Source organism: Taudactylus pleione, unplaced genomic scaffold (genome assembly GCF_031769625.1).
Source record: "Taudactylus pleione unplaced genomic scaffold, aTauple2 ptg000262l, whole genome shotgun sequence".
Taxonomy (NCBI): domain Eukaryota; kingdom Metazoa; phylum Chordata; class Amphibia; order Anura; family Myobatrachidae; genus Taudactylus; species Taudactylus pleione.
In genome coordinates, this window is record NW_028284664.1 from 5514093 (window position 1) to 5534710 (window position 20618).

The window sequence follows — 20618 nt, forward strand, 5'->3', positions numbered from 1 at the left end:
TCAGTACTTCTATTAAGTCTTAGAAAACTATTTTGCCACTTTCCATTCCTACTTCACTTGTTCTGTACTTAGGAGCAATTTTAATCTTGTACAGCCTATGGTTCCAAAAGAAATGAACCTCCACATGCTAATTTGCATAATTTATTTGACTGTGGTACGTATAGAAATTGGTGGCCTTTCCTTAATGGGATATTGAATTTTTTTGCCAGTAAGTAGCTCTATCTTGTTTATTGTAAAGTGTTCTCCAGTCTTTGAAACCCCATCTGAATTTAACTTCCATCTTTTACTCTCCCTAAGATCAATCTTGAGGCACATGGTGGGGTATATATATCTTAGGACTTTGCTTTTGGAATGTGCTTGCTTCGGCAGCACATATACTAAAATTGGAACGATACAGAGAAGATTAGCATGGCCCCTGCGCAAGGATGACACGCAAATTCGTGAAGCGTTCCATATTTTACGTATATAGCTCTGGACAAATTAATTCTTTTCCACTTAATGATACCTGCAGATAAAAAGGTAAGAAGTTTTGCAAGCAAAGAACAAATCGACCAACTCTTGTATGATGTCATCAGTTAGACATGACTTATCATTGTGTGAATTGTGCAGACTGCCTCAGTTATATTTAAACTTAGAAAATTATTTAGCCACCTTCAATTCTTATTGAACTTGCAGGGGTGTATCTATTGGTCGAAGCGGAAACGTAAGGGACAGGTGCCCCCTCCAAGTCACTCCAGGTCTGAAGGCATGAATATGCACTGCTGCACCCAATAGGTTCTGCTTGGTACAGTGGAAAAATGTATCTTTCTTTATCCAATAACTATTCATAACTCTAGACAATTGTACAGTACAAAACCACAATCTCCAGCAAATCAAATCTGCTAATATATAATTATTGAAGCCCATGGTGCATGCTGCAATCACCTAATTTGCTTAATGCATGAGATTTAAGACCCTTTCCACAAAGAACAAATGCCTAGCTTCTCCCTCTACACATAATGTTCCATCAAGAAACTCCCCAAACACCCATGGATATACTAGACTTCTAAAAATTCTTTTTTTAACTCTGCTCCACAAAAATAAGAGCTGAACACATAATGTATTAGATGTCAAACCAAGGAGCCATTCACAACACATAAGCACCTCTAACAGAATGTACAAAAATAAAAATAAAATGTTAGGGCTAGTTTAAATCATATACCAATACAATTAGGGAGACCAAGTTGTGGCTTCAAAATATATATATATTATTAATTTACAATACTTACCATATGCTTTTCATCTGTATTTTTTACTTTTATTGTTAATTGAGCCAAAAGATAGTGCACACAATACTTAATTTACAATCTTAAAGTTTAGCAGTTACATAATTTGCATATATCCAAATTTGTTTAGCAACAAATACATTTTAAGTGTAAACTATGTCATTTTTGACCTTTTTGCCCACTTATTTGACATTAACCGATTACATAAATGGTGATTAGCATATGATTAGTATTATAAACTAAAAACATTTAGAAGTAAAATTCTTTAGTCTCCCTAAACTAAATGCTATAAACTATAAAGTTATAAAAAAGAATGGTTATTTAATGGGCAGTAAATGTTTTTTTGGCTGGAGATTTTGCTGATGTCTGGAAACCTGGCTGCTTAGATGCACAGGGGTGCCTGGCAAAGAGCACCCATTTTTGTCAAGTGCCATCCTAGCCAAAGAATGCAAAGAAGCAATTTTAGCCTAGTACGGTCTATGGTTTTGAAGAAATGAACCTCTACATGCCAATTTTCATAATTTGTTTCACTGTGGTATGTATGGAAATCGATGGCTATTCCTTAATGGGATATTGAATTTTTTTGCCAGTTAGCAGCTCTATCTTGTTAATGTTCTCCAGTTTATAAAACCCTATTTAAATTTAACTTCCAACTTTCACTCTCCCTAAGATCAATCTTGAGGCACATGGTGGGGTATATAACTCTTAGGACTTTGCTTTTGGAATGTGCTTGCTTCGGCAGCACATATACTAAAATTGGAACGATACAGAGAAGATTAGCATGGCCCCTGCGCAAGGATGACACGCAAATTCGTGAAGCGTTCCATATTTTAGGTATATAGCTTTGGACAAATTAATTCGATTCCACTTAAGATACCTGCAGATAAAAAGTCAAGAAATTTTGCAAGCAAAGAATAAATCGACCAACTTTTTTATGACAAAATCAGTTCGACATGACATATCATTTTCAAATTCAATTCTTGTCTAAATTGTGCAGGTTGTCTCAGTACTTCTATTAAGTCTTAGAAAACTATTTTGCCACTTTCCATTCCTACTTCACTTGTTCTGTACTTAGGAGCAATTTTAATCTTGTACAGCCTATGGTTCCAAAAGAAATGAACCTCCACATGCTAATTTGCATAATTAATTTGACTGTGGTACGTATAGAAATTGGAGGCCTTTCCTTAATGGGATATTGAATTTTTTTGCCAGTAAGTAGCTCTATCTTGTTTATTGTAAAGTGTTCTCCAGTCTTTGAAACCCCATCTGAATTTAACTTCCATCTTTTACTCTCCCTAAGATCAATCTTGAGGCACATGGTGGGGTATATATATCTTAGGACTTTGCTTTTGGAATGTGCTTGCTTCGGCAGCACATATACTAAAATTGGAACGATACAGAGAAGATTAGCATGGCCCCTGCGCAAGGATGACACGCAAATTCGTGAAGCGTTCCATATTTTACGTATATAGCTCTGGACAAATTAATTCTTTTCCACTTAATGATACCTGCAGATAAAAAGGTAAGAAGTTTTGCAAGCAAAGAACAAATCGACCAACTCTTGTATGATGTCATCAGTTAGACATGACTTATCATTGTGTGAATTGTGCAGACTGCCTCAGTTATATTTAAACTTAGAAAATTATTTAGCCACCTTCAATTCTTATTGAACTTGCAGGGGTGTATCTATTGGTCGAAGCGGAAACGTAAGGGACAGGTGCCCCCTCCAAGTCACTCCAGGTCTGAAGGCATGAATATGCACTGCTGCACCCAATAGGTTCTGCTTGGTACAGTGGAAAAATGTATCTTTCTTTATCCAATAACTATTCATAACTCTAGACAATTGTACAGTACAAAACCACAATCTCCAGCAAATCAAATCTGCTAATATATAATTATTGAAGCCCATGGTGCATGCTGCAATCACCTAATTTGCTTAATGCATGAGATTTAAGACCCTTTCCACAAAGAACAAATGCCTAGCTTCTCCCTCTACACATAATGTTCCATCAAGAAACTCCCCAAACACCCATGGATATACTAGACTTCTAAAAATTCTTTTTTTAACTCTGCTCCACAAAAATAAGAGCTGAACACATAATGTATTAGATGTCAAACCAAGGAGCCATTCACAACACATAAGCACCTCTAACAGAATGTACAAAAATAAAAATAAAATGTTAGGGCTAGTTTAAATCATATACCAATACAATTAGGGAGACCAAGTTGTGGCTTCAAAATATATATATATTATTAATTTACAATACTTACCATATGCTTTTCATCTGTATTTTTTACTTTTATTGTTAATTGAGCCAAAAGATAGTGCACACAATACTTAATTTACAATCTTAAAGTTTAGCAGTTACATAATTTGCATATATCCAAATTTGTTTAGCAACAAATACATTTTAAGTGTAAACTATGTCATTTTTGACCTTTTTGCCCACTTATTTGACATTAACCGATTACATAAATGGTGATTAGCATATGATTAGTATTATAAACTAAAAACATTTAGAAGTAAAATTCTTTAGTCTCCCTAAACTAAATGCTATAAACTATAAAGTTATAAAAAAGAATGGTTATTTAATGGGCAGTAAATGTTTTTTTGGCTGGAGATTTTGCTGATGTCTGGAAACCTGGCTGCTTAGATGCACAGGGGTGCCTGGCAAAGAGCACCCATTTTTGTCAAGTGCCATCCTAGCCAAAGAATGCAAAGAAGCAATTTTAGCCTAGTACGGTCTATGGTTTTGAAGAAATGAACCTCTACATGCCAATTTTCATAATTTGTTTCACTGTGGTATGTATGGAAATCGATGGCTATTCCTTAATGGGATATTGAATTTTTTTGCCAGTTAGCAGCTCTATCTTGTTAATGTTCTCCAGTTTATAAAACCCTATTTAAATTTAACTTCCAACTTTCACTCTCCCTAAGATCAATCTTGAGGCACATGGTGGGGTATATAACTCTTAGGACTTTGCTTTTGGAATGTCCTTGCTTCGGCAGCACATATACTAAAATTGGAACGATACAGAGAAGATTAGCATGGCCCCTGCGCAAGGATGACACGCAAATTCGTGAAGCGTTCCATATTTTAGGTATATAGCTTTGGACAAATTAATTCGATTCCACTTAAGATACCTGCAGATAAAAAGTCAAGAAATTTTGCAAGCAAAGAATAAATCGACCAACTTTTTTATGACAAAATCAGTTCGACATGACATATCATTTTCAAATTCAATTCTTGTCTAAATTGTGCAGGTTGTCTCAGTACTTCTATTAAGTCTTAGAAAACTATTTTGCCACTTTCCATTCCTACTTCACTTGTTCTGTACTTAGGAGCAATTTTAATCTTGTACAGCCTATGGTTCCAAAAGAAATGAACCTCCACATGCTAATTTGCATAATTTATTTGACTGTGGTACGTATAGAAATTGGTGGCCTTTCCTTAATGGGATATTGAATTTTTTTGCCAGTAAGTAGCTCTATCTTGTTTATTGTAAAGTGTTCTCCAGTCTTTGAAACCCCATCTGAATTTAACTTCCATCTTTTACTCTCCCTAAGATCAATCTTGAGGCACATGGTGGGGTATATATATCTTAGGACTTTGCTTTTGGAATGTGCTTGCTTCGGCAGCACATATACTAAAATTGGAACGATACAGAGAAGATTAGCATGGCCCCTGCGCAAGGATGACACGCAAATTCGTGAAGCGTTCCATATTTTACGTATATAGCTCTGGACAAATTAATTCTTTTCCACTTAATGATACCTGCAGATAAAAAGGTAAGAAGTTTTGCAAGCAAAGAACAAATCGACCAACTCTTGTATGATGTCATCAGTTAGACATGACTTATCATTGTGTGAATTGTGCAGACTGCCTCAGTTATATTTAAACTTAGAAAATTATTTAGCCACCTTCAATTCTTATTGAACTTGCAGGGGTGTATCTATTGGTCGAAGCGGAAATGTAAGGGACAGGTGCCCCCTCCAAGTCACTCCAGGTCTGAAGGCATGAATATGCACTGCTGCACCCAATAGGTTCTGCTTGGTACAGTGGAAAAATGTATCTTTCTTTATCCAATAACTATTCATAACTCTAGACAATTGTACAGTACAAAACCACAATCTCCAGCAAATCAAATCTGCTAATATATAATTATTGAAGCCCATGGTGCATGCTGCAATCACCTAATTTGCTTAATGCATGAGATTTAAGACCCTTTCCACAAAGAACAAATGCCTAGCTTCTCCCTCTACACATAATGTTCCATCAAGAAACTCCCCAAACACCCATGGATATACTAGACTTCTAAAAATTCTTTTTTTAACTCTGCTCCACAAAAATAAGAGCTGAACACATAATGTATTAGATGTCAAACCAAGGAGCCATTCACAACACATAAGCACCTCTAACAGAATGTACAAAAATAAAAATAAAATGTTAGGGCTAGTTTAAATCATATACCAATACAATTAGGGAGACCAAGTTGTGGCTTCAAAATATATATATATTATTAATTTACAATACTTACCATATGCTTTTCATCTGTATTTTTTACTTTTATTGTTAATTGAGCCAAAAGATAGTGCACACAATACTTAATTTACAATCTTAAAGTTTAGCAGTTACATAAGTTGCATATATCCAAATTTGTTTAGCAACAAATACATTTTAAGTGTAAACTATGTCATTTTTGACCTTTTTGCCCACTTATTTGACATTAACCGATTACATAAATGGTGATTAGCATATGATTAGTATTATAAACTAAAAACATTTAGAAGTAAAATTCTTTAGTCTCCCTAAACTAAATGCTATAAACTATAAAGTTATAAAAAAGAATGGTTATTTAATGGGCAGTAAATGTTTTTTTGGCTGGAGATTTTGCTGATGTCTGGAAACCTGGCTGCTTAGATGCACAGGGGTGCCTGGCAAAGAGCACCCATTTTTGTCAAGTGCCATCCTAGCCAAAGAATGCAAAGAAGCAATTTTAGCCTAGTACGGTCTATGGTTTTGAAGAAATGAACCTCTACATGCCAATTTTCATAATTTGTTTCACTGTGGTATGTATGGAAATCGATGGCTATTCCTTAATGGGATATTGAATTTTTTTGCCAGTTAGCAGCTCTATCTTGTTAATGTTCTCCAGTTTATAAAACCCTATTTAAATTTAACTTCCAACTTTCACTCTCCCTAAGATCAATCTTGAGGCACATGGTGGGGTATATAACTCTTAGGACTTTGCTTTTGGAATGTGCTTGCTTCGGCAGCACATATACTAAAATTGGAACGATACAGAGAAGATTAGCATGGCCCCTGCGCAAGGATGACACGCAAATTCGTGAAGCGTTCCATATTTTAGGTATATAGCTCTGGACAAATTAATTCGATTCCACTTAAGATACCTGCAGATAAAAAGTCAAGAAATTTTGCAAGCAAAGAACAAATCGACCAACTTTTTTATGACAAAATCAGTTCGACATGACATATCATTTTCAAATTCAATTCTTGTCTAAATTGTGCAGGTTGTCTCAGTACTTCTATTAAGTCTTAGAAAACTATTTTGCCACTTTCCATTCCTACTTCACTTGTTCTGTACTTAGGAGCAATTTTAATCTTGTACAGCCTATGGTTCCAAAAGAAATGAACCTCCACATGCTAATTTGCATAATTTATTTGACTGTGGTACGTATAGAAATTGGTGGCCTTTCCTTAATGGGATATTGAATTTTTTTGCCAGTAAGTAGCTCTATCTTGTTTATTGTAAAGTGTTCTCCAGTCTTTGAAACCCCATCTGAATTTAACTTCCATCTTTTACTCTCCCTAAGATCAATCTTGAGGCACATGGTGGGGTATATATATCTTAGGACTTTGCTTTTGGAATGTGCTTGCTTCGGCAGCACATATACTAAAATTGGAACGATACAGAGAAGATTAGCATGGCCCCTGCGCAAGGATGACACGCAAATTCGTGAAGCGTTCCATATTTTACGTATATAGCTCTGGACAAATTAATTCTTTTCCACTTAATGATACCTGCAGATAAAAAGGTAAGAAGTTTTGCAAGCAAAGAACAAATCGACCAACTCTTGTATGATGTCATCAGTTAGACATGACTTATCATTGTGTGAATTGTGCAGACTGCCTCAGTTATATTTAAACTTAGAAAATTATTTAGCCACCTTCAATTCTTATTGAACTTGCAGGGGTGTATCTATTGGTCGAAGCGGAAACGTAAGGGACAGGTGCCCCCTCCAAGTCACTCCAGGTCTGAAGGCATGAATATGCACTGCTGCACCCAATAGGTTCTGCTTGGTACAGTGGAAAAATGTATCTTTCTTTATCCAATAACTATTCATAACTCTAGACAATTGTACAGTACAAAACCACAATCTCCAGCAAATCAAATCTGCTAATATATAATTATTGAAGCCCATGGTGCATGCTGCAATCACCTAATTTGCTTAATGCATGAGATTTAAGACCCTTTCCACAAAGAACAAATGCCTAGCTTCTCCCTCTACACATAATGTTCCATCAAGAAACTCCCCAAACACCCATGGATATACTAGACTTCTAAAAATTCTTTTTTTAACTCTGCTCCACAAAAATAAGAGCTGAACACATAATGTATTAGATGTCAAACCAAGGAGCCATTCACAACACATAAGCACCTCTAACAGAATGTACAAAAATAAAAATAAAATGTTAGGGCTAGTTTAAATCATATACCAATACAATTAGGGAGACCAAGTTGTGGCTTCAAAATATATATATATTATTAATTTACAATACTTACCATATGCTTTTCATCTGTATTTTTTACTTTTATTGTTAATTGAGCCAAAAGATAGTGCACACAATACTTAATTTACAATCTTAAAGTTTAGCAGTTACATAATTTGCATATATCCAAATTTGTTTAGCAACAAATACATTTTAAGTGTAAACTATGTCATTTTTGACCTTTTTGCCCACTTATTTGACATTAACCGATTACATAAATGGTGATTAGCATATGATTAGTATTATAAACTAAAAACATTTAGAAGTAAAATTCTTTAGTCTCCCTAAACTAAATGCTATAAACTATAAAGTTATAAAAAAGAATGGTTATTTAATGGGCAGTAAATGTTTTTTTGGCTGGAGATTTTGCTGATGTCTGGAAACCTGGCTGCTTAGATGCACAGGGGTGCCTGGCAAAGAGCACCCATTTTTGTCAAGTGCCATCCTAGCCAAAGAATGCAAAGAAGCAATTTTAGCCTAGTACGGTCTATGGTTTTGAAGAAATGAACCTCTACATGCCAATTTTCATAATTTGTTTCACTGTGGTATGTATGGAAATCGATGGCTATTCCTTAATGGGATATTGAATTTTTTTGCCAGTTAGCAGCTCTATCTTGTTAATGTTCTCCAGTTTATAAAACCCTATTTAAATTTAACTTCCAACTTTCACTCTCCCTAAGATCAATCTTGAGGCACATGGTGGGGTATATAACTCTTAGGACTTTGCTTTTGGAATGTGCTTGCTTCGGCAGCACATATACTAAAATTGGAACGATACAGAGAAGATTAGCATGGCCCCTGCGCAAGGATGACACGCAAATTCGTGAAGCGTTCCATATTTTAGGTATATAGCTTTGGACAAATTAATTCGATTCCACTTAAGATACCTGCAGATAAAAAGTCAAGAAATTTTGCAAGCAAAGAATAAATCGACCAACTTTTTTATGACAAAATCAGTTCGACATGACATATCATTTTCAAATTCAATTCTTGTCTAAATTGTGCAGGTTGTCTCAGTACTTCTATTAAGTCTTAGAAAACTATTTTGCCACTTTCCATTCCTACTTCACTTGTTCTGTACTTAGGAGCAATTTTAATCTTGTACAGCCTATGGTTCCAAAAGAAATGAACCTCCACATGCTAATTTGCATAATTAATTTGACTGTGGTACGTATAGAAATTGGAGGCCTTTCCTTAATGGGATATTGAATTTTTTTGCCAGTAAGTAGCTCTATCTTGTTTATTGTAAAGTGTTCTCCAGTCTTTGAAACCCCATCTGAATTTAACTTCCATCTTTTACTCTCCCTAAGATCAATCTTGAGGCACATGGTGGGGTATATATATCTTAGGACTTTGCTTTTGGAATGTGCTTGCTTCGGCAGCACATATACTAAAATTGGAACGATACAGAGAAGATTAGCATGGCCCCTGCGCAAGGATGACACGCAAATTCGTGAAGCGTTCCATATTTTACGTATATAGCTCTGGACAAATTAATTCTTTTCCACTTAATGATACCTGCAGATAAAAAGGTAAGAAGTTTTGCAAGCAAAGAACAAATCGACCAACTCTTGTATGATGTCATCAGTTAGACATGACTTATCATTGTGTGAATTGTGCAGACTGCCTCAGTTATATTTAAACTTAGAAAATTATTTAGCCACCTTCAATTCTTATTGAACTTGCAGGGGTGTATCTATTGGTCGAAGCGGAAACGTAAGGGACAGGTGCCCCCTCCAAGTCACTCCAGGTCTGAAGGCATGAATATGCACTGCTGCACCCAATAGGTTCTGCTTGGTACAGTGGAAAAATGTATCTTTCTTTATCCAATAACTATTCATAACTCTAGACAATTGTACAGTACAAAACCACAATCTCCAGCAAATCAAATCTGCTAATATATAATTATTGAAGCCCATGGTGCATGCTGCAATCACCTAATTTGCTTAATGCATGAGATTTAAGACCCTTTCCACAAAGAACAAATGCCTAGCTTCTCCCTCTACACATAATGTTCCATCAAGAAACTCCCCAAACACCCATGGATATACTAGACTTCTAAAAATTCTTTTTTTAACTCTGCTCCACAAAAATAAGAGCTGAACACATAATGTATTAGATGTCAAACCAAGGAGCCATTCACAACACATAAGCACCTCTAACAGAATGTACAAAAATAAAAATAAAATGTTAGGGCTAGTTTAAATCATATACCAATACAATTAGGGAGACCAAGTTGTGGCTTCAAAATATATATATATTATTAATTTACAATACTTACCATATGCTTTTCATCTGTATTTTTTACTTTTATTGTTAATTGAGCCAAAAGATAGTGCACACAATACTTAATTTACAATCTTAAAGTTTAGCAGTTACATAATTTGCATATATCCAAATTTGTTTAGCAACAAATACATTTTAAGTGTAAACTATGTCATTTTTGACCTTTTTGCCCACTTATTTGACATTAACCGATTACATAAATGGTGATTAGCATATGATTAGTATTATAAACTAAAAACATTTAGAAGTAAAATTCTTTAGTCTCCCTAAACTAAATGCTATAAACTATAAAGTTATAAAAAAGAATGGTTATTTAATGGGCAGTAAATGTTTTTTTGGCTGGAGATTTTGCTGATGTCTGGAAACCTGGCTGCTTAGATGCACAGGGGTGCCTGGCAAAGAGCACCCATTTTTGTCAAGTGCCATCCTAGCCAAAGAATGCAAAGAAGCAATTTTAGCCTAGTACGGTCTATGGTTTTGAAGAAATGAACCTCTACATGCCAATTTTCATAATTTGTTTCACTGTGGTATGTATGGAAATCGATGGCTATTCCTTAATGGGATATTGAATTTTTTTGCCAGTTAGCAGCTCTATCTTGTTAATGTTCTCCAGTTTATAAAACCCTATTTAAATTTAACTTCCAACTTTCACTCTCCCTAAGATCAATCTTGAGGCACATGGTGGGGTATATAACTCTTAGGACTTTGCTTTTGGAATGTCCTTGCTTCGGCAGCACATATACTAAAATTGGAACGATACAGAGAAGATTAGCATGGCCCCTGCGCAAGGATGACACGCAAATTCGTGAAGCGTTCCATATTTTAGGTATATAGCTTTGGACAAATTAATTCGATTCCACTTAAGATACCTGCAGATAAAAAGTCAAGAAATTTTGCAAGCAAAGAATAAATCGACCAACTTTTTTATGACAAAATCAGTTCGACATGACATATCATTTTCAAATTCAATTCTTGTCTAAATTGTGCAGGTTGTCTCAGTACTTCTATTAAGTCTTAGAAAACTATTTTGCCACTTTCCATTCCTACTTCACTTGTTCTGTACTTAGGAGCAATTTTAATCTTGTACAGCCTATGGTTCCAAAAGAAATGAACCTCCACATGCTAATTTGCATAATTAATTTGACTGTGGTACGTATAGAAATTGGAGGCCTTTCCTTAATGGGATATTGAATTTTTTTGCCAGTAAGTAGCTCTATCTTGTTTATTGTAAAGTGTTCTCCAGTCTTTGAAACCCCATCTGAATTTAACTTCCATCTTTTACTCTCCCTAAGATCAATCTTGAGGCACATGGTGGGGTATATATATCTTAGGACTTTGCTTTTGGAATGTGCTTGCTTCGGCAGCACATATACTAAAATTGGAACGATACAGAGAAGATTAGCATGGCCCCTGCGCAAGGATGACACGCAAATTCGTGAAGCGTTCCATATTTTAGGTATATAGCTCTGGACAAATTAATTCTTTTCCACTTAATGATACCTGCAGATAAAAAGGTAAGAAGTTTTGCAAGCAAAGAACAAATCGACCAACTCTTGTATGATGTCATCAGTTAGACATGACTTATCATTGTGTGAATTGTGCAGACTGCCTCAGTTATATTTAAACTTAGAAAATTATTTAGCCACCTTCAATTCTTATTGAACTTGCAGGGGTGTATCTATTGGTCGAAGCGGAAACGTAAGGGACAGGTGCCCCCTCCAAGTCACTCCAGGTCTGAAGGCATGAATATGCACTGCTGCACCCAATAGGTTCTGCTTGGTACAGTGGAAAAATGTATCTTTCTTTATCCAATAACTATTCATAACTCTAGACAATTGTACAGTACAAAACCACAATCTCCAGCAAATCAAATCTGCTAATATATAATTATTGAAGCCCATGGTGCATGCTGCAATCACCTAATTTGCTTAATGCATGAGATTTAAGACCCTTTCCACAAAGAACAAATGCCTAGCTTCTCCCTCTACACATAATGTTCCATCAAGAAACTCCCCAAACACCCATGGATATACTAGACTTCTAAAAATTCTTTTTTTAACTCTGCTCCACAAAAATAAGAGCTGAACACATAATGTATTAGATGTCAAACCAAGGAGCCATTCACAACACATAAGCACCTCTAACAGAATGTACAAAAATAAAAATAAAATGTTAGGGCTAGTTTAAATCATATACCAATACAATTAGGGAGACCAAGTTGTGGCTTCAAAATATATATATATTATTAATTTACAATACTTACCATATGCTTTTCATCTGTATTTTTTACTTTTATTGTTAATTGAGCCAAAAGATAGTGCACACAATACTTAATTTACAATCTTAAAGTTTAGCAGTTACATAAGTTGCATATATCCAAATTTGTTTAGCAACAAATACATTTTAAGTGTAAACTATGTCATTTTTGACCTTTTTGCCCACTTATTTGACATTAACCGATTACATAAATGGTGATTAGCATATGATTAGTATTATAAACTAAAAACATTTAGAAGTAAAATTCTTTAGTCTCCCTAAACTAAATGCTATAAACTATAAAGTTATAAAAAAGAATGGTTATTTAATGGGCAGTAAATGTTTTTTTGGCTGGAGATTTTGCTGATGTCTGGAAACCTGGCTGCTTAGATGCACAGGGGTGCCTGGCAAAGAGCACCCATTTTTGTCAAGTGCCATCCTAGCCAAAGAATGCAAAGAAGCAATTTTAGCCTAGTACGGTCTATGGTTTTGAAAAAATGAACCTCTACATGCCAATTTTCATAATTTGTTTCACTGTGGTATGTATGGAAATCGATGGCTATTCCTTAATGGGATATTGAATTTTTTTGCCAGTTAGCAGCTCTATCTTGTTAATGTTCTCCAGTTTATAAAACCCTATTTAAATTTAACTTCCAACTTTCACTCTCCCTAAGATCAATCTTGAGGCACATGGTGGGGTATATAACTCTTAGGACTTTGCTTTTGGAATGTGCTTGCTTCGGCAGCACATATACTAAAATTGGAACGATACAGAGAAGATTAGCATGGCCCCTGCGCAAGGATGACACGCAAATTCGTGAAGCGTTCCATATTTTAGGTATATAGCTCTGGACAAATTAATTCGATTCCACTTAAGATACCTGCAGATAAAAAGTCAAGAAATTTTGCAAGCAAAGAACAAATCGACCAACTTTTTTATGACAAAATCAGTTCGACATGACATATCATTTTCAAATTCAATTCTTGTCTAAATTGTGCAGGTTGTCTCAGTACTTCTATTAAGTCTTAGAAAACTATTTTGCCACTTTCCATTCCTACTTCACTTGTTCTGTACTTAGGAGCAATTTTAATCTTGTACAGCCTATGGTTCCAAAAGAAATGAACCTCCACATGCTAATTTGCATAATTTATTTGACTGTGGTACGTATAGAAATTGGTGGCCTTTCCTTAATGGGATATTGAATTTTTTTGCCAGTAAGTAGCTCTATCTTGTTTATTGTAAAGTGTTCTCCAGTCTTTGAAACCCCATCTGAATTTAACTTCCATCTTTTACTCTCCCTAAGATCAATCTTGAGGCACATGGTGGGGTATATATATCTTAGGACTTTGCTTTTGGAATGTGCTTGCTTCGGCAGCACATATACTAAAATTGGAACGATACAGAGAAGATTAGCATGGCCCCTGCGCAAGGATGACACGCAAATTCGTGAAGCGTTCCATATTTTAGGTATATAGCTCTGGACAAATTAATTCTTTTCCACTTAATGATACCTGCAGATAAAAAGGTAAGAAGTTTTGCAAGCAAAGAACAAATCGACCAACTCTTGTATGATGTCATCAGTTAGACATGACTTATCATTGTGTGAATTGTGCAGACTGCCTCAGTTATATTTAAACTTAGAAAATTATTTAGCCACCTTCAATTCTTATTGAACTTGCAGGGGTGTATCTATTGGTCGAAGCGGAAACGTAAGGGACAGGTGCCCCCTCCAAGTCACTCCAGGTCTGAAGGCATGAATATGCACTGCTGCACCCAATAGGTTCTGCTTGGTACAGTGGAAAAATGTATCTTTCTTTATCCAATAACTATTCATAACTCTAGACAATTGTACAGTACAAAACCACAATCTCCAGCAAATCAAATCTGCTAATATATAATTATTGAAGCCCATGGTGCATGCTGCAATCACCTAATTTGCTTAATGCATGAGATTTAAGACCCTTTCCACAAAGAACAAATGCCTAGCTTCTCCCTCTACACATAATGTTCCATCAAGAAACTCCCCAAACACCCATGGATATACTAGACTTCTAAAAATTCTTTTTTTAACTCTGCTCCACAAAAATAAGAGCCGAACACATAATGTATTAGATGTCAAACCAAGGAGCCATTCACAACACATAAGCACCTCTAACAGAATGTACAAAAATAAAAATAAAATGTTAGGGCTAGTTTAAATCATATACCAATACAATTAGGGAGACCAAGTTGTGGCTTCAAAATATATATATATTATTAATTTACAATACTTACCATATGCTTTTCATCTGTATTTTTTACTTTTATTGTTAATTGAGCCAAAAGATAGTGCACACAATACTTAATTTACAATCTTAAAGTTTAGCAGTTACATAATTTGCATATATCCAAATTTGTTTAGCAACAAATACATTTTAAGTGTAAACTATGTCATTTTTGACCTTTTTGCCCACTTATTTGACATTAACCGATTACATAAATGGTGATTAGCATATGATTAGTATTATAAACTAAAAACATTTAGAAGTAAAATTCTTTAGTCTCCCTAAACTAAATGCTATAAACTATAAAGTTATAAAAAAGAATGGTTATTTAATGGGCAGTAAATGTTTTTTTGGCTGGAGATTTTGCTGATGTCTGGAAACCTGGCTGCTTAGATGCACAGGGGTGCCTGGCAAAGAGCACCCATTTTTGTCAAGTGCCATCCTAGCCAAAGAATGCAAAGAAGCAATTTTAGCCTAGTACGGTCTATGGTTTTGAAGAAATGAACCTCTACATGCCAATTTTCATAATTTGTTTCACTGTGGTATGTATGGAAATCGATGGCTATTCCTTAATGGGATATTGAATTTTTTTGCCAGTTAGCAGCTCTATCTTGTTAATGTTCTCCAGTTTATAAAACCCTATTTAAATTTAACTTCCAACTTTCACTCTCCCTAAGATCAATCTTGAGGCACATGGTGGGGTATATAACTCTTAGGACTTTGCTTTTGGAATGTCCTTGCTTCGGCAGCACATATACTAAAATTGGAACGATACAGAGAAGATTAGCATGGCCCCTGCGCAAGGATGACACGCAAATTCGTGAAGCGTTCCATATTTTAGGTATATAGCTTTGGACAAATTAATTCGATTCCACTTAAGATACCTGCAGATAAAAAGTCAAGAAATTTTGCAAGCAAAGAATAAATCGACCAACTTTTTTATGACAAAATCAGTTCGACATGACATATCATTTTCAAATTCAATTCTTGTCTAAATTGTGCAGGTTGTCTCAGTACTTCTATTAAGTCTTAGAAAACTATTTTGCCACTTTCCATTCCTACTTCACTTGTTCTGTACTTAGGAGCAATTTTAATCTTGTACAGCCTATGGTTCCAAAAGAAATGAACCTCCACATGCTAATTTGCATAATTAATTTGACTGTGGTACGTATAGAAATTGGAGGCCTTTCCTTAATGGGATATTGAATTTTTTTGCCAGTAAGTAGCTCTATCTTGTTTATTGTAAAGTGTTCTCCAGTCTTTGAAACCCCATCTGAATTTAACTTCCATCTTTTACTCTCCCTAAGATCAATCTTGAGGCACATGGTGGGGTATATATATCTTAGGACTTTGCTTTTGGAATGTGCTTGCTTCGGCAGCACATATACTAAAATTGGAACGATACAGAGAAGATTAGCATGGCCCCTGCGCAAGGATGACACGCAAATTCGTGAAGCGTTCCATATTTTAGGTATATAGCTCTGGACAAATTAATTCTTTTCCACTTAATGATACCTGCAGATAAAAAGGTAAGAAGTTTTGCAAGCAAAGAACAAATCGACCAACTCTTGTATGATGTCATCAGTTAGACATGACTTATCATTGTGTGAATTGTGCAGACTGCCTCAGTTATATTTAAACTTAGAAAATTATTTAGCCACCTTCAATTCTTATTGAACTTGCAGGGGTGTATCTATTGGTCGAAGCGGAAACGTAAGGGACAGGTGCCCCCTCCAAGTCACTCCAGGTCTGAAGGCATGAATATGCACTGCTGCACCCAATAGGTTCTGCTTGGTACAGTGGAAAAATGTATCTTTCTTTATCCAATAACTATTCATAACTCTAGACAATTGTACAGTACAAAACCACAATCTCCAGCAAATCAAATCTGCTAATATATAATTATTGAAGCCCATGGTGCATGCTGCAATCACCTAATTTGCTTAATGCATGAGATTTAAGACCCTTTCCACAAAGAACAAATGCCTAGCTTCTCCCTCTACACATAATGTTCCATCAAGAAACTCCCCAAACACCCATGGATATACTAGACTTCTAAAAATTCTTTTTTTAACTCTGCTCCACAAAAATAAGAGCTGAACACATAATGTATTAGATGTCAAACCAAGGAGCCATTCACAACACATAAGCACCTCTAACAGAATGTACAAAAATAAAAATAAAATGTTAGGGCTAGTTTAAATCATATACCAATACAATTAGGGAGACCAAGTTGTGGCTTCAAAATATATATATATTATTAATTTACAATACTTACCATATGCTTTTCATCTGTATTTTTTACTTTTATTGTTAATTGAGCCAAAAGATAGTGCACACAATACTTAATTTACAATCTTAAAGTTTAGCAGTTACATAAGTTGCATATATCCAAATTTGTTTAGCAACAAATACATTTTAAGTGTAAACTATGTCATTTTTGACCTTTTTGCCCACTTATTTGACATTAACCGATTACATAAATGGTGATTAGCATATGATTAGTATTATAAACTAAAAACATTTAGAAGTAAAATTCTTTAGTCTCCCTAAACTAAATGCTATAAACTATAAAGTTATAAAAAAGAATGGTTATTTAATGGGCAGTAAATGTTTTTTTGGCTGGAGATTTTGCTGATGTCTGGAAACCTGGCTGCTTAGATGCACAGGGGTGCCTGGCAAAGAGCACCCATTTTTGTCAAGTGCCATCCTAGCCAAAGAATGCAAAGAAGCAATTTTAGCCTAGTACGGTCTATGGTTTTGAAAAAATGAACCTCTACATGCCAATTTTCATAATTTGTTTCACTGTGGTATGTATGGAAATCGATGGCTATTCCTTAATGGGATATTGAATTTTTTTGCCAGTTAGCAGCTCTATCTTGTTAATGTTCTCCAGTTTATAAAACCCTATTTAAATTTAACTTCCAACTTTCACTCTCCCTAAGATCAATCTTGAGGCACATGGTGGGGTATATAACTCTTAGGACTTTGCTTTTGGAATGTGCTTGCTTCGGCAGCACATATACTAAAATTGGAACGATACAGAGAAGATTAGCATGGCCCCTGCGCAAGGATGACACGCAAATTCGTGAAGCGTTCCATATTTTAGGTATATAGCTCTGGACAAATTAATTCGATTCCACTTAAGATACCTGCAGATAAAAAGTCAAGAAATTTTGCAAGCAAAGAACAAATCGACCAACTTTTTTATGACAAAATCAGTTCGACATGACATATCATTTTCAAATTCAATTCTTGTCTAAATTGTGCAGGTTGTCTCAGTACTTCTATTAAGTCTTAGAAAACTATTTTGCCACTTTCCATTCCTACTTCACTTGTTCTGTACTTAGGAGCAATTTTAATCTTGTACAGCCTATGGTTCCAAAAGAAATGAACCTCCACATGCTAATTTGCATAATTTATTTGACTGTGGTACGTATAGAAATTGGTGGCCTTTCCTTAATGGGATATTGAATTTTTTTGCCAGTAAGTAGCTCTATCTTGTTTATTGTAAAGTGTTCTCCAGTCTTTGAAACCCCATCTGAATTTAACTTCCATCTTTTACTCTCCCTAAGATCAATCTTGAGGCACATGGTGGGGTATATATATCTTAGGACTTTGCTTTTGGAATGTGCTTGCTTCGGCAGCACATATACTAAAATTGGAACGATACAGAGAAGATTAGCATGGCCCCTGCGCAAGGATGACACGCAAATTCGTGAAGCGTTCCATATTTTAGGTATATAGCTCTGGACAAATTAATTCTTTTCCACTTAATGATACCTGCAGATAAAAAGGTAAGAAGTTTTGCAAGCAAAGAACAAATCGACCAACTCTTGTATGATGTCATCAGTTAGACATGACTTATCATTGTGTGAATTGTGCAGACTGCCTCAGTTATATTTAAACTTAGAAAATTATTTAGCCACCTTCAATTCTTATTGAACTTGCAGGGGTGTATCTATTGGTCGAAGCGGAAACGTAAGGGACAGGTGCCCCCTCCAAGTCACTCCAGGTCTGAAGGCATGAATATGCACTGCTGCACCCAATAGGTTCTGCTTGGTACAGTGGAAAAATGTATCTTTCTTTATCCAATAACTATTCATAACTCTAGACAATTGTACAGTACAAAACCACAATCTCCAGCAAATCAAATCTGCTAATATATAATTATTGAAGCCCATGGTGCATGCTGCAATCACCTAATTTGCTTAATGCATGAGATTTAAGACCCTTTCCACAAAGAACAAATGCCTAGCTTCTCCCTCTACACATAATGTTCCATCAAGAAACTCCCCAAACACCCATGGATATACTAGACTTCTAAAAATTCTTTTTTTAACTCTGCTCCACAAAAATAAGAGCCGAACACATAATGTATTAGATGTCAAACCAAGGAGCCATTCACAACACATAAGCACCTCTAACAGAATGTACAAAAATAAAAATAAAATGTTAGGGCTAGTTTAAATCATATACCAATACAATTAGGGAGACCAAGTTGTGGCTTCAAAATATATATATATTATTAATTTACAATACTTACCATATGCTTTTCATCTGTATTTTTTACTTTTATTGTTAATTGAGCCAAAAGATAGTGCACACAATACTTAATTTACAATCTTAAAGTTTAGCAGTTACATAATTTGCATATATCCAAATTTGTTTAGCAACAAATACATTTTAAGTGTAAACTATGTCATTTTTGACCTTTTTGCCCACTTATTTGACATTAACCGATTACATAAATGGTGATTAGCATATGATTAGTATTATAAACTAAAAACATTTAGAAGTAAAATTCTTTAGTCTCCCTAAACTAAATGCTATAAACTATAAAGTTATAAAAAAGAATGGTTATTTAATGGGCAGTAAATGTTTTTTTGGCTGGAGATTTTGCTGATGTCTGGAAACCTGGCTGCTTAGATGCACAGGGGTGCCTGGCAAAGAGCACCCATTTTTGTCAAGTGCCATCCTAGCCAAAGAATGCAAAGAAGCAATTTTAGCCTAGTACGGTCTATGGTTTTGAAGAAATGAACCTCTACATGCCAATTTTCATAATTTGTTTCACTGTGGTATGTATGGAAATCGATGGCTATTCCTTAATGGGATATTGAATTTTTTTGCCAGTTAGCAGCTCTATCTTGTTAATGTTCTCCAGTTTATAAAACCCTATTTAAATTTAACTTCCAACTTTCACTCTCCCTAAGATCAATCTTGAGGCACATGGTGGGGTATATAACTCTTAGGACTTTGCTTTTGGAATGTGCTTGCTTCGGCAGCACATATACTAAAATTGGAACGATACAGAGAAGATTAGCATGGCCCCTGCGCAAGGATGACACGCAAATTCGTGAAGCGTTCCATATTTTAGGTATATAGCTTTGGACAAATTAATTCGATTCCACTTAAGATACCTGCAGATAAAAAGTCAAGAAATTTTGCAAGCAAAGAATAAATCGACCAACTTTTTTATGACAAAATCAGTTCGACATGACATATCATTTTCAAATTCAATTCTTGTCTAAATTGTGCAGGTTGTCTCAGTACTTCTATTAAGTCTTAGAAAACTATTTTGCCACTTTCCATTCCTACTTCACTTGTTCTGTACTTAGGAGCAATTTTAATCTTGTACAGCCTATGGTTCCAAAAGAAATGAACCTCCACATGCTAATTTGCATAATTTATTTGACTGTGGTACGTATAGAAATTGGAGGCCTTTCCTTAATGGGATATTGAATTTTTTTGC

The 20618-nt window shown here is 35.1% G+C and overlaps 18 non-coding genes across 18 annotated transcripts; all 18 read left to right on the forward strand.

Annotated features, from left to right (window-relative positions):
• Nucleotides 1–353: 353 nt before the first annotated feature.
• Nucleotides 354–460, forward strand: LOC148514242 (U6 spliceosomal RNA). The gene has a single exon (XR_015879757.1). It is a non-coding gene; the product is annotated as a U6 spliceosomal RNA (small nuclear RNA).
• Nucleotides 461–1991: 1531 nt separating this feature from the next.
• On the forward strand, nt 1992–2098 carry LOC148514243 (U6 spliceosomal RNA). The gene has a single exon (XR_015879758.1). It is a non-coding gene; the product is annotated as a U6 spliceosomal RNA (small nuclear RNA).
• A 523-nt stretch (nt 2099–2621) lies between these two features.
• LOC148514244 (U6 spliceosomal RNA) lies at nt 2622–2728 on the forward strand. Its single transcript, XR_015879759.1, has one exon. It is a non-coding gene; the product is annotated as a U6 spliceosomal RNA (small nuclear RNA).
• A 1531-nt stretch (nt 2729–4259) lies between these two features.
• LOC148514245 (U6 spliceosomal RNA) lies at nt 4260–4366 on the forward strand. The gene has a single exon (XR_015879626.1). It is a non-coding gene; the product is annotated as a U6 spliceosomal RNA (small nuclear RNA).
• A 523-nt stretch (nt 4367–4889) lies between these two features.
• LOC148514246 (U6 spliceosomal RNA) lies at nt 4890–4996 on the forward strand. Its single transcript, XR_015879761.1, has one exon. It is a non-coding gene; the product is annotated as a U6 spliceosomal RNA (small nuclear RNA).
• A 1531-nt stretch (nt 4997–6527) lies between these two features.
• Nucleotides 6528–6634, forward strand: LOC148514247 (U6 spliceosomal RNA). Its single transcript, XR_015879762.1, has one exon. It is a non-coding gene; the product is annotated as a U6 spliceosomal RNA (small nuclear RNA).
• A 523-nt stretch (nt 6635–7157) lies between these two features.
• Nucleotides 7158–7264, forward strand: LOC148514248 (U6 spliceosomal RNA). Its single transcript, XR_015879763.1, has one exon. It is a non-coding gene; the product is annotated as a U6 spliceosomal RNA (small nuclear RNA).
• A 1531-nt stretch (nt 7265–8795) lies between these two features.
• LOC148514249 (U6 spliceosomal RNA) lies at nt 8796–8902 on the forward strand. The gene has a single exon (XR_015879764.1). It is a non-coding gene; the product is annotated as a U6 spliceosomal RNA (small nuclear RNA).
• Nucleotides 8903–9425: 523 nt separating this feature from the next.
• On the forward strand, nt 9426–9532 carry LOC148514250 (U6 spliceosomal RNA). The gene has a single exon (XR_015879765.1). It is a non-coding gene; the product is annotated as a U6 spliceosomal RNA (small nuclear RNA).
• Nucleotides 9533–11063: 1531 nt separating this feature from the next.
• On the forward strand, nt 11064–11170 carry LOC148514251 (U6 spliceosomal RNA). The gene has a single exon (XR_015879627.1). It is a non-coding gene; the product is annotated as a U6 spliceosomal RNA (small nuclear RNA).
• A 523-nt stretch (nt 11171–11693) lies between these two features.
• Nucleotides 11694–11800, forward strand: LOC148514252 (U6 spliceosomal RNA). The gene has a single exon (XR_015879766.1). It is a non-coding gene; the product is annotated as a U6 spliceosomal RNA (small nuclear RNA).
• Nucleotides 11801–13331: 1531 nt separating this feature from the next.
• On the forward strand, nt 13332–13438 carry LOC148514253 (U6 spliceosomal RNA). The gene has a single exon (XR_015879767.1). It is a non-coding gene; the product is annotated as a U6 spliceosomal RNA (small nuclear RNA).
• A 523-nt stretch (nt 13439–13961) lies between these two features.
• On the forward strand, nt 13962–14068 carry LOC148514254 (U6 spliceosomal RNA). The gene has a single exon (XR_015879768.1). It is a non-coding gene; the product is annotated as a U6 spliceosomal RNA (small nuclear RNA).
• A 1531-nt stretch (nt 14069–15599) lies between these two features.
• Nucleotides 15600–15706, forward strand: LOC148514255 (U6 spliceosomal RNA). Its single transcript, XR_015879628.1, has one exon. It is a non-coding gene; the product is annotated as a U6 spliceosomal RNA (small nuclear RNA).
• Nucleotides 15707–16229: 523 nt separating this feature from the next.
• On the forward strand, nt 16230–16336 carry LOC148514256 (U6 spliceosomal RNA). The gene has a single exon (XR_015879769.1). It is a non-coding gene; the product is annotated as a U6 spliceosomal RNA (small nuclear RNA).
• Nucleotides 16337–17867: 1531 nt separating this feature from the next.
• LOC148514257 (U6 spliceosomal RNA) lies at nt 17868–17974 on the forward strand. Its single transcript, XR_015879770.1, has one exon. It is a non-coding gene; the product is annotated as a U6 spliceosomal RNA (small nuclear RNA).
• Nucleotides 17975–18497: 523 nt separating this feature from the next.
• Nucleotides 18498–18604, forward strand: LOC148514258 (U6 spliceosomal RNA). The gene has a single exon (XR_015879772.1). It is a non-coding gene; the product is annotated as a U6 spliceosomal RNA (small nuclear RNA).
• Nucleotides 18605–20135: 1531 nt separating this feature from the next.
• LOC148514259 (U6 spliceosomal RNA) lies at nt 20136–20242 on the forward strand. The gene has a single exon (XR_015879773.1). It is a non-coding gene; the product is annotated as a U6 spliceosomal RNA (small nuclear RNA).
• Nucleotides 20243–20618: the final 376 nt, after the last annotated feature.